Below are 14,614 nucleotides of genomic sequence, written 5' to 3'. Positions count from 1 at the left end.
GGCCTCCCACCAACTGCAGAGGTCCCCCTGGTTTTCCTCGGGATTGAATCTTGCTCTCACAGGACATGTGGGCCTCTCCTCTCTGGTCTGGGTGGCTGTTCTCTAGCAGGGCAAACAGTCTCTGGCCAGTTTTTAGAAACTGTGTTTGTGCTTCCTAGAGGACAGAGGGCTCGGAAGTGTGGGCAGCTCCCAGTTTTGCCCTCCCAAGCAACAATCAGTTACAGAGGGCAGAGCAGTGGGCAGAGGCCAGTGGTGGAGCCGAGACCACCTAGATGAGATGTTGGCCTCCCCCTCTATGGCAGCGTCGCCCCCTCTTTGCTGCCCTCAGTGACCCTGACCTTTCTTCTTGGCTTCTGCACAATGAGAATTATCTAATTATTCCTAAGCCCATCTCTCCGCTACTGGCTCTAGATGCTCCCTGAGGGCAGGGCTGATGTCTGTTGTATTTCCACACCCGCCCCAGTGCCAGGCACGAGGAGGTGTGAAATAAACCATCACTGAATGAGCCCAGTGAGCGAATGAGCAATCAGTGCAGAATCTCCCCTGCATTCAGGCTGCACGATCAGGAAGACTAAGAACCACTGGATTCTCACCAAGGGTTGAGTGCTCTCCACGTCTGATCTCATTAAATTTTCCCAAGAGTAGTGGGACAGTGGAGTGGTGAAGGCTTGGACTCAGCAGTTGGACTACCCAGGTCCGAATCTCAGCTCTCCACTTACTAACAGTGTGACTTTCTGTGCCACCTGTAAAATGCACACAGTGCCTACCCCACATGGTAACTCATCACATACACACAAAAGGCTTGGTTTAGTGCCTGGTTCCTAGAGATCTCTCCCACACACCTCCTATTACCGTTGACAACTCTGGGCTGTGGGTGTTCCCTCCCTCCTTGAACTGATGAGGGAGCTGAAGCGGAGTGACTGCTCCAGAGCCTCTGCCCCAGGCTCTCCTTGGGTGTGGGACATGAGCACAGCCACAGTCAGGTGGATCTCCATGAGCATGTGATCCTGGGAGGAGCTGATGGAGTAGAACCTGGGCTTCAGAATGGGGAGCTGGGAGACCAGGAAGCCAGCAGACACCTGCAGGGACCGGAACTCCTCCAGCACCTCCAGGAACGTGGGGCTGTTGGTGAACTTCCACTAGCTGTACTCTGAGGGCTGAAAACCAAGGGTGATGTGAGTGACTCAGGGCGCCTGCCCCACTTTGGGGGAAAAGGTTGTCACAACCCAGTATTCATTCACTCATTCAACAAACAAGTCCACGTGCCAGGCACTGTCCAGGGTGCTGAGACTACTGAGCTTGCGAAGAAATAGTTCCTGTCCTGGAGGAACTCAGTCCAGTACATTTATCTAACTTGTGTTACCTCCACTCTCAGCAACTCATGGGGAGGGGTCAAATCTTTGTTGAATGGCACTCTTCCCAGCTGCTGTATCCTAGGCAGTTTGGATGGTAGATGGGCAAATCATTAAAAACAAATCAAAATCTCTAGTGAGAAAATATTTTTCATTGTCTTTCAATCTTCCTGAATCCTTTGAGAGGTCTGTTGCTAGGCTAGGTTCACTCTCAAACCCTTGTAAATCTGTCCCTCCTCCATGAAAACACTCTCCCTAAGCCCCTGCTTTTGTTAAACAGAGCAAAAACAGCTCTCAAGCTCAGAAGGTTTACCACTCTAGAATTTAATGACATTGTTTTGTTTTATTGCATTTATTTTTGTGATTACTTTCCCTTAATGGCAAGTGACATTATTTTTCCATTTAGAGTGATTTTAAAATTTTCTTAAATTACAGGTATTCAAATTTTAAAAACCGAGTTGATTTCTATGAAAATGTTAAGTAATACTGTAGGTTCTACACAGATATGACACTGTGGGACAGATGGTTCCTGGAATCTGGGAAAAGTTGATGGGCAGCGTTCCCTAACCTGGCACTGCTTAGATAGGGGAGATATCTCTGAACAAAATAGTCTTTGTAATGCCATTTAGATCTACTGGGTTCTGATAACTCATGGGTCTTTTTTTTTCTTTTTAAATAAATAATTACCTTTTCTTGATCACCATTGTATAAAACTTGAAAATACAGAAAAATATGTAGAATAAAAGAAAATATAGAAAAATATATAGAGTAGAATGAAAAATTGCTCACCATCTCAGCACTCAGAAATAACCACTCCTAATATATTGGTAAATGTTTTTCTCTCTGTGCACCAACATAGCTGTTATTATAATACATATATTTTATTTTTGTAGCCTGTTTTATTTCCTTAACCTCATAGTATAAGCATGTTCCATATCATTCAATATTCTTTATAAACATGGTTCTAAATGACCGTAAGATATTTAATGTACAGAAGCCTCATAATGGATTTAATCATTCTCTAGCTGTTGGACATTTAACTATTCTCCAAATGTTGGGTTGTTTCTGGTTCTGCCTATTATCATGTTGTGATGAATATATTTTTGTTTGTTTAACAGACAGGTCTCACTCTGTTGCTGGGGCCGGGGTGCAGTGATGTGATCCTAGCTCACTGCAGCCTCGAACTGCTGAGCTCAAGCAATCTTCTTGCTTTGTCCTCCCAAAGCACTGGAATTACAGGTGTGAGCCATGGCACCTGGCCTGAATATCTTTATGCACATCTCTCTGTCTTTATTTTAGATGGTTTCCTTACAGTAATTTCAGAAGTGGCATTCCCAAATGGGAAGATTTTGTAAGGCTTTTGGGATGCATATTGCTGGACTTTTTTTAGAAGGATGAAACATGAAGGTATTTCATGTCCCTGGAACCTACATGATGGGACATACCCTAATTTGTGTGTGTAGGATGGTGTTGTCACTAGAAAGAGCTGAGACTCTGCTACTTTGGGCAAGTTACCCAACCTCACTAACTCCTGTTGGTGCAGGTCTGAGTAGTCACTTCCCAGAAATCCAAGAGTGACTGTTCTTCATAGCTGGGCTCATGAGTGCTCATATTTTAGCTTTAAAAGTACAGATGTGGGCTGGGCATGGTGGCTTACAACTGTAATCCCAGCACACTGGGAGGCCAAGGCAGGTGGATCACTTGAGGTAAGGAGTTCAAGACCAGCCAGGCCAACAATGGTAAAAACCCATATCTGCTCAGAAATTATAAAAGTTAACTGGGCATGGTGGTGGGGTGCCTGCAGTCTCAGCTACTTGGGAGGCTGAGTCAGGAGAATCACTTGAACACGGAGGCAGTGCTTTCAGTGAGCCAAGATCGTGTCACTGCACTCCAGCCTGGATGACAGAGCGAGGCTTCAAAGTACAGATGTCATTAACTTCAGTTTGTGTTATTTCTCTTTCACGAAAAGGGCTCAACAAAAATATTTGGGAAAATTACTTGTCTCAATAGCCTCAAACGCTTTTTTGTAGAAGAAAGGCTTGACTAAACATCCCTGACATTAGGAAGAAATGCAACAGGGGCTCACGCTTCCTGGTGTCCATGATGCATGTGCCAGGAGCTGAGCAGAGAGCCTGGTGTTGAGCATTTCTAATCTTCCCAAGCAGCTTTCCCCACAGTGGGTTACACAGAACATTGGTTCTGCAGGATGCTAACAGGTATTCCTTGCAAAAACGATTCTGGTGCTTGGAAAAACTGAGTTAACGAAAGTGGAACCCATTCTTTTGTTATTTGAGAATTCCCAAGATGAGGATGTGATATTGAGCATTTGCCAAACTCACTTGATGATCAAATCCTTTTCCATCTTATTGGATTGATGTTCCAAAGACCAAACTTTGAGAATCACTGCTCACAACAAGATTGCAGTATAATATTTCTCTTTGTATCTCACAAACAGGAAAGCTGAGGTCAGGTAAAGTGACCAAGATGGCAAAACCTAGTGACTCAAGGACTCAGGGTCGGAACCCAGAGCCACATGACCTTAAACCCACGTTCTCTTCCACTCTCCCCCGGAAAGGGGCTTAGACTGCAGGGTGCCCCTGACCCAAGTGTTGAGTGCCTGACGCTAGAGGGCGAATATGAAATCAAGATCAGAGCTTGAATAGAGAATCCCAAACTGAGTGTGTTGATCCTGGAGACTGGGCCACACTGGAAACTGACGCAGGGTGAATAAGCCAAGGAAATGAGCAGCCTGGAAGCTGAGCATGAGGAAGGCGGTTGGGATAAATTTCAGGGACTGCATGAACTGCTGTGCCATGGAATCAGCTGGCTTATGAGGGAACAGGATTCATCTCTTGTACCTGGGGTGAGGTGGAGAGAGGAGGAGGAACAATATTCTATTTGAGGGCTGCCCAAGACTCTCCTCTTACTGCCTCGCAGTTCTTGACTATGTTAATCCTCCAATGCCTCCCACTACGAAGTCATCAAGTATTCCTTTGTCTCCTGTTGTCCCCAAAGCCTCAGTCTGGGCTGTTTGCTGCTAGGGCTCCAGTTTTCAACAGCTTTAAACCCTCTCTGTGTGCATGATTCTGGCTTCAGAGGTGTGGAAGAAATGGATTCTGATAACACAATAGCATAATATCTAAAGCACTGCCGGTCCAGGCACTCAACAAAGATTCATGTCCCAGGCCTGGTCTAGGCACCACGGATACATTAGCGAGCCATCCGGACACAGATTCTCGGCCTTATGTCATGGCCCTTCACCGAGGGAGAGATGATAAGCCAGATAAGGAAGTCAAATGTTAGACAGTGATCTGCAATAAGGAGAAAAGGGGGAGGGGCCTGACATTTTAGATTGGGTGCCCAGAGGGCCTTACTGAGAAGGCGCTTTTTAATTTCCATCACAGCCCTTTGAGCAGAGAAAGGATTCAACATTTGTTGCACTTCTGGCTGCTGACAGGCCTTGCACACTTATATATCCCACATTTTCTTTTCCTCTCTAACTTAACAGATGAAGAAAGTGAGGCTCTGAGAAGGCAAGTCATTTTTCTTCGTTAGAAACTGGTTCAGGCCAGGCACGGTGGCTCACGCCTGTAATCCCAGCACTTTGGGAGGCTGAGGCGAGTGGATCACAAGGTCAGGAGATCGAGACCATCCTGGCTAACATGGTGAAACCCCGTCTCTACTAAAAATACAAAAAAAAATTAGCCAGGCGTGATGACGGGCGCCTGTAGTCCCAGCTACTCTGGAGGCTGAGGCAGGAGAATGGCGTGAACCTGGGAGGCGGAGCTTGCAGTGAGCCAAGATGGCGCCACTGCACTCCAGCCTGGGTGACAGAGCAAGACTCTGTTTCAAAACAACAACAACAAAAAAATGCAGCTTAGCTTTGGTTCCCCCAGCAGTGGCAGCTCATTTTGGAGGGACTGACTGAAGGGGAGGGGTATGGGATGGTGGTGTTCCTGTTTCACTTTACTGTCCCATTGAGACTAGGACTTGCTGGAAAGATTTTCTCTATGATCTGCTGAAACCTGGGAAGGAATCTGCAAGAATAAACAGAGACTTTAGAGCTTACCAATTCTGATATTTGGAGGCCTTCGCAAGATCTAATTCAATTATTTACTTATGACCTACCATGTACCAGATACTGGGAATACAAAGGGAATAAAATGTCCTAGTGTTGTATTGGGACGGGAGGGTCACATTCTTGCATGTGTCTGTGTTTGGGGATGAGATCAGTCGGGGGCAGACATCCAGGGATAAAGCAATTGCATAGCCGGTGTCATCTGGGTGCCGAGGGGTAGGACAAAGGACAGATCAAGGAAGGCTTCCTGCAGGAGGTGGCTCCTAAGCTGTCAAGTAGGCTACGAAATGCTCTTTGCATGGGCTAACCCATTCCATACACTCACCACACACACTCACTCACATGCACTTACACACACTCTCCCACCCACACTCACACATCTGCATCCACACACAGGCATGTATACCTACTCCATCCACACACACACTCACATGCACTCACATACAATCTCCGACCCACACTCACATATCCGCATCCACACACACTCACAGCATGTATACCCACTCTATCCACACACACACTCACAGCATGTATACCTACTCCATCCACACACACTCTCACAGCATGTATACCTACTCCATCCACACACACTCTCACATGCACTCACATACAATCTCCGACCCACACTCACATATCCGCATCCACACACACTCACAGCATGTATATCCACTCTATCCACACACACACTCACAGCATGTATACCTACTCCATCCACACACACACTCACAGCATGTATACCCACTCCATCCACACACACACTCACAGCATGTATACCTACTCCATCCACACACACACTCACAGCATGTATACCTACTCCATCCACACACACACTCACAGCATGTATACCTACTCCACCCACACACACACACTCACAGCATGTATACCCACTCCATCCACACACACACTCACAGCATGTATACCCACTCCATTCACACACACACTCACAGCATGTATACCCACTCCATCCACACACACTCACAGCATGTATACCCACTCCATCCACACACACACTCACAGCATGTATACCCACTCCATCCACACACACACTCACAGCAATATACCCACTCAACACACACACTCACAGCATGTATACCCACTCCACCCACACACACTCACAGCATGTATACCCACTCCATCCACACACACACTCACAGCATGTATACCCACTCCATCCACACACACACTCACAGCATGTATACCCACTCCATCCACACACACACTCACAGCATGTATACCCACTCCACACACACACTCACAGCATGTATACCTACTCCACAAACACACTCACAGCATGTACACCCACTCCATCCACACACACACTCACAGCATGTATACCCACTCCACACACACTCAAAGCATGTATACCCACTCCATCCACACACACTCACAGCATGTATACCCACTCCATCCACACACACACACTCACAGCATGTATACCCACTCCATCCACACACACACTCACAGCATGTATACCTACTCCATCCACACACACTCACAGCGTGTATACCCACTCCATCCACACACACACTCACAGCATGTATACCCACTCCATCCACACACACACTCACAGCATGTACACCCACTCCATCCACACACACACTCACAGCATGTACACCCACTCCATCCACACACACACTCACAGCATGTATACCCACTCCACACACACACTCACAGCATGTATACCCACTCCACAAACACACTCACAGCATGTATACCCACTCCATCCACACACACTCACAGCATGTATACCTACTCCATCCACACACACTCACAGCATGTACACCCACTCCATCCACACACACACTCACAGCATGTATACCCACTCCATCCACACACACACTCACAGCATGTACACCCACTCCATCCACACACACACTCACAGCATGTATACACACTCCATCCACACACACACTCACAGCATGTATACCCACTCCACCCACACACACTCACAGCATGTATACCCACTCCATCCACACACACTCACAGCATGTATACCCACTCCATCCACACACACACTCACAGCATGTATACCCACTCCATCCACACACACACTCACAGCATGTATACCCACTCCACACACACTCAAGCATGTATACCCACTCCATCCACACACACTCACAGCATGTATACCTACTCCACAAACACACTCACAGCATGTATACCCACTCCATCCACACACACACACTCATAGCATGTATACCCACTCCATCCACACACACACACTCACAGCATGTATACCCACTCCATCCACACACAAACTCACAGCATGTGTACCTACTCCACCCACACACACACTCACAGCATGTATACCCACTCCATCCACACACACACTCACACCATGTATACCCACTCCATCCACACACACACACTCACAGCATGTATACCCACTCCATCCACACACACTCACAGCATGTATACCCACTCCACACACACACACTCACAGCATGTATGCCTACTTCATCCACACACACACACTCACAGCATGTATACCTACTCCACACACACACACTCACAGCATGTATATCTACTCCATCCACACACACACTCACATGCACTCACATACAATCTCCTACCCACATTCATACATCGGCATCCACACACTCTCTCACAGCATGTATACCTACTCCATCCACACACACGTATAGGCATATTCACCCCCACCCACATATGTGCACGTACACCTACACACACACACACACGCACACCACACATTGTAGTATTTTTCTGGGGAAACAGAGAAACTGTCACTCTTTTGAAGAACCTCAGAAACTGCACAATAAGAGCTCTTGATTTATCATCAAAATTCAGATAAAGTTGAAGGTCTAACTTCCAAGAAGATCTTCTAGACTGTTTTCCAGATTGTTATAAATGCATCTTCAGACATGAAGGAGCACCTCACGGTTGCACTCAGATACCTCCTGGGATGTGATTTAGTGTTGATGATTATCGTTACATGTCAGTGAATATAGTTTGATGAAAACTTTTAGGGAAACAAGTTTTCAGAAACTGCCCCAGATTTACTGTAGTAGTAGTCAACTCTGAGGATGCATTTTTTGACCAGGCAACTATTGTTGGAGGTCTTATACCTGACTTGGAGAGGTGTGTTTGTGCCTTTTAGGTAAGATGGGGAATAGCAGGCCCCCAGACTTAAGAGCTACAAGTGATATTTAAGATAAATTGATCCTTAACATTTTTCCGAAGTCAGAGTTCTCATCATTTGTCTCCTTGATGCCAACAGAGTAAAACGCAAAATGGCTCACCACGTGGTCAAAGCGCCTCCCTTTCAACTGGCCACATCCTGGCTTTCCCGTGCTCTTTCTACTGAACCAAGCTCTGTGTTCCAAGAAAGCATCCTGTCGTCAAATCTGTGTACCTCATTCTCTGCCGAAGCCATGCCCAAGCAGTTCCCTTTGCCTGGTATGTTTCCCTCTCCCATTTCCTGCAACTCTGCTTGTCAACCTCTTCAATGCGAAGTTCCAGCCCCACGTTCTAGGAGCTTCCAGAAGCCACTATTGGGCTTTGGCATTAAACAACCTGTGTTCAAACTCCAGCTCTGTCATTGACAGGGTGAGTCTGAGTATGTGGGTCCTTTTGAGCCCCTGTTTTCTAATCTTTAAAAAGAAGGGAGGGGAAAATATTTACTTCACACTTTTATTTAGTTTTTCAAAGATTAAATGAGACAATGTGAGTGAAACTGACTAGCATGTAGGAGATAGTCAAGAAATATTTCAGTGGATAATGGCATTTCTCTCCTGATCAGGTTGGATAACCCTCTCTTTTCTACAGTCCAGAACGTTCTGTACCTTACAAGCTGCCTTGGATCTGAAGTTTCTGTGTTTGTGAGGTGGACTCATCTTGGTTTCTTGCCTGGTGACTTTAGCATAATCCTTGCTCAAAAAATTAAATGAAATGAAATAGACTCTTTGCGTATCGCTTTCTTTTTTTCTGCAACATTCCTTCTAACAGCCGCCGAGCCTGAAGACAGCAAAGCTGCCCAGACTTTTCTCCTGGGCTCCAACCCCTCCTGTCTGACTGCTCAAAAGAATCTCAGCACGCAGGTCTCACAGGCACCTCAAATCCAGCCTGTGGAAACCTGAGCTGCCTGTGTACACACTCTTATATCCTAGAACCATGGTTCTCAAATGTGGGTGCTTTTGCCCCCCAGGTTACATGTGGCAGGGTCTGGGGATATCTTTGTTTGTCACAACTAGGACAGAGGGTCCTTTGTGGAGTCTTGTAGGCAGAGGTAGGGGATGCTGCTGAACATCCCACAATGCATAGGACAGTCTCTGTAACAAGGAATGATCCTGCTCCCAGTGTCACTAGTGCCGGGTTGAGAAATCCTGATCTAGAGGGAGACTCTACCTGGTAGGTCAGGCCATGGCACCGCTCTGCTCACAATCCCCCATGGCTCCCACGTCCCTCAGAGTAAGATGCACACCCTCTGGGTGGAGGACACGGCCTGCAGGGTTCCGCTCCCCCACCTGCTGAACCTCGACTTCTTATCGCCCTCTCTCCCTTTCCTCCACCCCTTCTCCTCTTTCCCACCTTGTTTGCCTGCCCTGCCTCCCGCTGTGCCTCCAACACGCCTGCCTCAGAGCCTTGCACCGACGTTCCCTCTGCCTGGAATGGTCTTCCCTCAGTCACCCAAGTTCATCCCTTGCTGCCTTCAAGTGTCTGCTCACATGTCAGCTTCCCTGCAAGGCCATGCCTGCCCACCCCTGTTAAAGCTGCAGCCTTTCCCGGCATGCCATCCTTCTTGCTTGCTATAGGTTTTTCCATTGCACTGATCACCTTACAAATGGGTTTATTTATTGTATGATTTTTCTCTTCCCACTAGAGCGTGAGAGCCACAGGAAAGGGATATTTTTGTTTAGTTCACTGATATTTCCCACTGCCTGGTGCTCGAAAAATGTTTGCTGAATGAGTAAATAAGTCAGTATCATACTGTCCCCAACTTGCTCATCTTACCTCTATCTTGTAACTGATCTATGTAACCACCATTTAGCTGACACCCAAGTGTCAGAACCCAAACTTGCTTGAGTCTTCCCTTTCTCTGTCTTTTTCATTTTTTGAGATGGAATCTCACTTCTCACTATGTTGCCTAGGCTGGACTTGAACTCCTGGGCTCGGCCGATCTTCCCACCTCAGCCTCCCAAGTAGCTGGGACTATAGGTGTGAACCACTGCACCTAGCTTATCTCTCTCTTTCACAGCTTTATTGAGATGTAATTCACATAAAATAGAATTCATCCATTTAAAAAGTACAATTCAAGGGGTTTTGGTATATCATACAGTTATGCAACCATCACTGCAACAATCTCCGAATATTTTCTTTCTTTCTCTCTCTCTCTCTTTCTTTCTTTTTTTCTTTCTTTTTCACAGCTTCTCGCTCTGTCACCCAGGCTGGAGTGCACTGGCGTAATCTCGGCTCACTGCAACCTCCGCCTTCCAGGCTCAAGCGATTCTCCTGCCTCAGCCTCCTGAGTAGCTGGGATTACAGGCACATGCAACTACACCCAGCTAATTTTTGTATTTTCAGTAGAAACAGGATTTCACCATATTAGCCAGGTCTCGAACTCCTGAACTCGGGCGATCCGCCTGCCTCGGCCTCCCAAAGTGCTGGGATTACAGGCATGAGCCATTGCGCCAGGCCCAAATATTTTCTCTACCCTCAAAGAAACCCCATATTCCTTAAATATCACCCTCTAGCTCCCCCTACCCGCCCCCCGCCATTTCTCCTCATCTCTGGCAAACACTCATCTATGTGCTGACGACACGGGTTCTCCTGTTCAGGACATTTCATGTCAATGGCATCATACGACATTTGTCACTGGTTTCTTTGATTTAGCACACTGTGTTCCAGGTTCACCCATGTTGTTGCCTGTGTTAGTATTTCATTATTATAGCCAAATAATATTCCATTGCATAGAGGCACTGCATTCTGTTTATCCAGGTATCAGTTGACGGGCATTTGGGTTACTTCCAGTTTGGGGCTACTATAAAAATGCTGCTCTGGGCTGGGCGCAGTGGCTCACACCTGCAATCCCAGAAGGGGTATGAGGTGGGCGGATCACTTGAGGCCAGGAGTTTGAGACCAGCCTGGCCAACATGGTGAAACCCTGTCTCTACTAGAAACACAAAAATTAGCTGGGCGTGATGGTGCGTGCCTGTAATCCCAGCTATTAGGGAGGCTGAGGCAGGAGAATCACTTGAGGTTGCAGTGAGCCGCGATCAGACCACTGCACTCCATCCTGGGCGACAGAGTCAGACTCTGTCCCCCTGACTCAAAAAAGAAAAGACAAGACAAGACAAGACAAGAAAAGAAGAAAAGGAAAGGAAAGGAAAGGAAAGGAAAGGAAATGCTGCTCTGAACATGTGTGTCCATGTTCTTGGGTGGACATATGCTTTCATTTCTCCTGGGCATGAACCTGGGAGTGGGGCTGCTGGATCATGTATGTGGTTACTCTGTGTGTAAACTTTTGAGGACCTGCCACTGCTTTTTTTTTTTTTTCCTTTTCTCTATGAATCCACATCCAACTCATAAGTATGGGCTGTGTTTCTCCCTCCTGAATCTGCTCACCTGCATCTGCACGGAAACCACATCTTCAGTTCATACCTGGAAGGCTACAGTGCCTGCTAACAGGGATCCCTCTTTACTGGCTCGCCCTCGCCTGCACAGGGGAGGGAGTTTCCCCTTCCTGACGCCGAGGCCACACCCCGGTCCATTCAGGGGTGCCTCTGGAGGTGGTACCCAGGCAGCAGTGCTTCCCAGAGCTCCCCAGGCGATAACAATGCACAGCCAAGCACCCACTTCCTTCTGATCCACACTTCATCACCTGCCACCCAAGTGCCTTCACGACAGCACATCTGATTGTGTGATCTGGATTCTCCTTGAAACCCCTCTGTGGCTCTCCGTGGCCTCCACAGTAAAATCCAAGCTCCTCAGGATGCACATGCATCTCAGTGACCTGTGTCCACCGCCACCCATCTTGCCTCCTTCCTCTCCCTGACCCATGCTGCACATGCCACGCTGAACTACATGTGTGCCTGCCTATCCACACCTCCACGCCTTGGGACAGGCTATTCCCTCTTCCCAAAGTGCCTGTTCCCATCTTTCATCCTCCTCTAGGAAGTCTTCCCTGACTGCTCTCCCTTAGTGGGCTGGGATGGACCCTCGTCCAGAGCCCCAAGCAAGCCTCTGTCCAGACCCTCACCACACCGCACTGTAACTGTGTTCACTGGCCCCTAGTCCAGGAGTGCCTTAAGGCCAGTGCTGGGATATCACTCATCTCTGGATCCTCAGCCTGGAGCTGCCTGACTCATGGTAGGTGATGGGTTCTTTCCTTTTTTGGCATACGTGTGTTAGGGGATATGATGAATGAAGGGGTGAGTGAATGAATACCCTCTGGCCTATGTAGAAGCCGTGACCAGGTGCAATCCTACCAGCTGCCCAACTGTGCTCTCCCAAGTCCCAGCAATAACCCTGGGGGCAGGCAGCAGGGCCTGCTCAACCCCCGACCTGGACCAGCGAGACCCGCACACGTCTCCCTCGCGTGGGGACATCTACCTGCATTTCCCAGTCTCAGGCTCAGCGTGTTTCATTTCTTCAGCCACGGGGCCCAGCAGGTGTCAGCAGCAAAGGAGAACTGGGTGGGACAGTCCTTGCTGAAGATAAGGCAAAGTGCCCCAGCCCAGAGATCAATCCTGAAAATCCACTTTCAAAGGGATGAATAAGGTGGGATATCCCTGGTTCCTTCTTCAGCCATAAATCTCTAGACTTGGGTGGTAACTGTCCTCCCCTTGACAAAGCTGTCAAGAGCACGGCATAGCAGCAGTCAGGAAAGAGCATGCACAAGAAAGGTCCTTCTCGTGGGGCAAGGCCCACCTGTCCTGCCCCCGAGCTTTGCCTCCCTCCTCACATGGGCTTCACTGCCTCTGTGGGGACCTGTTGGAGGTTGCAGGGCTTGACTGCCATGCCAGAGGCTTCCGTGAGCATTTGTCCTATGGATACCCAGGCTCCGTTCTGCTGTTCAGCCTGCACCGATGCCACCTGACTTCCTGTGAATGAATGGAGCACTATAAAGGGAGTCCAGCTCAGCTGCCCCCCATGTGACTGTGCAAGACTCACCACCCCTCTTGAGGAGGCAGTGGGTTGGGTGGACTAGATGATCACGGAGGCTGCTTTCAGCTGCAATGCCCCAGTTGCTCCTGTTTTGTTTTGTTTTTTGACACAGAGTCTCGCTCTGTCGCCCAGGCTGGAGTGCAGTGGTGCGATCTCAGCTCACTGCAAACTCCGCCTCCCGGGTTCACACCATTCTCCTGCCTCAGCCTCCCGAGTAGCTGGGACTACAGGTGCCTGCCACCACGCCCAGCTAATTTTTTGCATTTTTAGTAGAGATGGGGTTTCATCGTGTTAGCCAGGATAGTCTCCATCTCCTGACCTTGTGATCCTCTTGCTTTGACCTTGCAAAGTGCTGGGATTACAAGCGTGAGCCACCGTGCCCAGCCTCCTTCTGCTTTTTTTTTAGACAGAGTCTCTCTCTGTTGCCAGACTGGAATGCAATGGGCCGATCTTGACTTACTGCAACCTTTGCCTCCTGGGCCCAAGTGATTCTCCTGCCTCAGCCTCCTGACTAACTGATATTACAGGCACCCACTACCATGCTCAGCTAATGTTTTGTATTTTTAGTAGAGATGGGGTTTCACCAAGTTGGCCAGGCTGGTCTTGATCTCCTGACCTCAAGTGATCCACCTGCCCTGGCCTCCCAAAGTGCCAGTTGCTCTTTCTGACCCATTTGAGAGCAAAGTTGTGTGAAGGTTTTCCTCTCAGGTCATGAATTATCAGGAAAACCATGTTTGCACAGACCAGAGTCAAGCATAGTAAAAAATAACAAACTTGAAAATAATGACTCTTTGTGTTTTGATTTCTCCTGAATCCGGCTTCTGTAACTGTACAGTAACAGAGCAGTGCAGGGAACAGCACCAGACAACAGAGTCTCCAAATCCTTAATTCCATTCCGCCCTGTCCCTGACTAGCAGTGTCATTGGGGCGAGTCATTTTTCCCTCTGTAGGCCTCAGTTTGCTGATCTGTAAAATGGGGATATTTAATGCCTTCCCAATTCATTCAACAGAATGTTAGGGAGAGATTGCCATGTGCCTGGTCCAGTGCTAGGTAGGGAGA

This window comes from Trachypithecus francoisi, unplaced genomic scaffold (assembly GCF_009764315.1).
Source record: "Trachypithecus francoisi isolate TF-2019V2 unplaced genomic scaffold, Tfra_2.0 Contig00462_ERROPOS126671, whole genome shotgun sequence".
Lineage (NCBI taxonomy): Eukaryota > Metazoa > Chordata > Mammalia > Primates > Cercopithecidae > Trachypithecus > Trachypithecus francoisi.
The sequence above is the reverse complement of the archived record's forward strand: the minus strand, read 5'-3'. Positions refer to the sequence as shown.